The sequence below is a fragment of the Neodiprion lecontei genome, unplaced genomic scaffold, assembly GCF_021901455.1.
Source record: "Neodiprion lecontei isolate iyNeoLeco1 unplaced genomic scaffold, iyNeoLeco1.1 ptg000123l, whole genome shotgun sequence".
NCBI lineage: Eukaryota > Metazoa > Arthropoda > Insecta > Hymenoptera > Diprionidae > Neodiprion > Neodiprion lecontei.
In genome coordinates this window covers 1-2500 of record NW_025791884.1, presented here as the reverse complement: position 1 = coordinate 2500, position 2500 = coordinate 1, and the positions used below count along the sequence as shown (strand labels likewise).

The 2500-nt window shown below is 61.0% G+C and overlaps 2 non-coding genes across 2 annotated transcripts in view; both read right to left on the bottom strand.

Moving 5' to 3' along the window:
* The window catches only part of LOC124296173, a 3975-nt gene extending 3286 nt beyond the window's left edge, over positions 1–689 (bottom strand). The window contains exon 1 of the ribosomal RNA XR_006906001.1: positions 1–689. This exon is cut by the window's left edge and continues 3286 nt beyond it. This is a non-coding gene — a ribosomal RNA (large subunit ribosomal RNA).
* Positions 690–1157: 468 nt separating this feature from the next.
* On the bottom strand, positions 1158–1312 carry LOC124296166. The gene has a single exon (XR_006905995.1). It is a non-coding gene; the product is annotated as a 5.8S ribosomal RNA (ribosomal RNA).
* Positions 1313–2500: the final 1188 nt, after the last annotated feature.

The following is a 2500-nucleotide window of genomic DNA, read 5'->3' as shown; positions in this document are numbered from 1 at the left end:
CGTGCGGGTACCGCCGGGCAGCCGGACGGGCAACCGGGGGTCTGCCCCGACGAGAACGCCGAGACAGGCAGCCGACCGGGCCTTAGACCGACACCCAACGGGTCGCGACGTCCTACTAGGGGAGAAGTGCACGCCGGCGCCGCCGGACATTGCACCGCGACCGAGTGCCGTGGACGCGAGGTCCCGACATCACGAGCCGCGGCGAAGCCTGCGTCGCTGACGATGAATCTCCCCGTTCGATCTTTCGGGTTTCTCAGGTTTACCCCTGAACGGTTTCACGTACTCTTGAACTCTCTCTTCAAGTTCTTTTCAACTTTCCCTCACGGTACTTGTTCGCTATCGGTCTCGTGGTCATATTTAGCCTTAGATGGAGTTTACCACCCGCTTAGAGCTGCACTCTCAAGCAACCCGACTCTGAGGAGAGATCCTCCGTGGCGCGTCCCGGTCGCTACGGGCCTGGCACCCTCTGCGGGTAAGTGGCCCCATTCAAGATGGACTTGGACGCGGGCCGACGCCCCGGGATAAGTGGATCCTCCCAAACACTACATTTCCCGGCGGCAGAACCGCGGGATTCAGTGCTGGGCTGTTTCCTGTTCGCTCGCCGCTACTAAGGAAATCCTAGTTAGTTTCTTTCCTCCGCTTAGTAATATGCTTAAATTCAGCGGGTAGTCTCGCCTGCTCTGAGGTCGTCGTAAGATTGCGAGTCCGTCGTCGGCGACGGCCGTTCGTTCAAGAACAGCACCGTCGACACGGACGAGGACACAACGTATTCTTTCGTACGTTCGAGCCACGGAAACGACCGTAAACACGCCCGCCGTACGGGAGACCCGAGAGCCCCCCGCGGCGAAGCGTGGACGGAACTTCATCACATGAGCGGCGAACCGACCGCGCGCGGTCTGTGTGTCGCCGTGCCGAATTCGTTCGTTCTCTCGACTATCGCTAGCACCGGAACGTGACGAACGGCAGCGACAGCTCGACCCCGCGATCTGCGGCGACGCGTCGTGACCGTGACATACGTGTTCGTTTGAGGCGACGCGACCTTTGTTTGAGGCCGCGAACGCCCAGTCATTCGCTCGCGAAGGCACGGTGCGCTGTGTTCCCCCGGGTCGGGGGTTTTCGCAGCACCGTTGCCTACGGAGCAGTCTGTCGTTGTTAAACGACCCTCAGCCAGGCGTGGTCCGGGAATTGTATCCGTGGACCGCAATGTGCGTTCGAAATGTCGATGTTCATGTGTCCTGCAGTTCACAAGTTGACGCGCAATTAGCTGCGTTCTTCATCGACCCACGAGCCAAGTGATCCACCGTTCAGGGTAATCATATATGTGAATTTTGCATTAAAAAATGCTAAAATTACGGTTGTTACCGGCTTTCTGTGGTCGTGAGCGCGGCGCCGCGTGCGTCAGCCCTTGCGCGGTTGCGCGCGGGAAGGAACGCGCGCCGCGCGTCAAATTTCTTTCGTGCGATAGTTCAAGAGCCGACGTCGCCTCGAGGTTCACGGGTCGTCTGCCGGAATTGACCGGCGCCGGACCCGATCGGCTCGCAATGCAAACGATTGACGGCGGACGGCAGTGGGCCGCGTCAGCGAGTCCCGGGCATCGCTGCCCTCGACGCTGACGCGAGCTTCCTCGTACGGGCGAAAATTCTCTCCGAAGCCTACCGCGTTCGCGGCCTGCGTCCGGGGTGTAACGGCGTTGCACCGAGGACACCCGGGCGCAGACAGGCTGCCCGCGAAGAAGCGCTGAGACCAGCTTCGCACGTCTCCCTCGTACGACCTGACCGGGTCGAACGAGTCGAGGCGGACCGCGGAGCGGTCCCCTCTCGGCACCGAGTCGGCCGGAGGCGCGAACGACCCGCCGCTGCTCCGCGCTGGACGCGGAGCGACGGGTCGACGCCTCGGCGCGAGTCGGTCGTCGGGCGGTTTTAGCCGGCGACTGCGCTCGTCGCGACCGCGGCGAACGCCGGACCCATCGGATCCGGCGTCAGCACCGCGTTCGTTGTCACGACGATTGTGTTGCGCGCCGCGGCAACCGGGCCCGACCGTTACGTCGTTCAAACTTTTTTGAAATTTTGTTCGCGACACGTGGGCGTGACACGCCGCTCTCGCGGCGAGACAGCCCCGCGCGCTCACGAGTCGCTGCTTCGGCAGTACGAAACGTTAATGATCCTTCCGCAGGTTCACCTACGGAAACCTTGTTACGACTTTTACTTCCTCTAAATGATCAAGTTTGGTCATCTTCCCGGCAACATCGGCAATGCCGAGACATTGCCGCGTACCAGTCCGAAGACCTCACTAAATCATTCAATCGGTAGTAGCGACGGGCGGTGTGTACAAAGGGCAGGGACGTAATCAACGCGAGCTTATGACTCGCGCTTACTGGGAATTCCTCGTTCATGGGGAATAATTGCAAGCCCCAATCCCTAGCACGAAGGAGGTTCAGCGGGTTACCCGGGCCTTTCGGCCAGGGAAGACACGCTGATTCCTTCAGTGTAGCGCGCGTGCG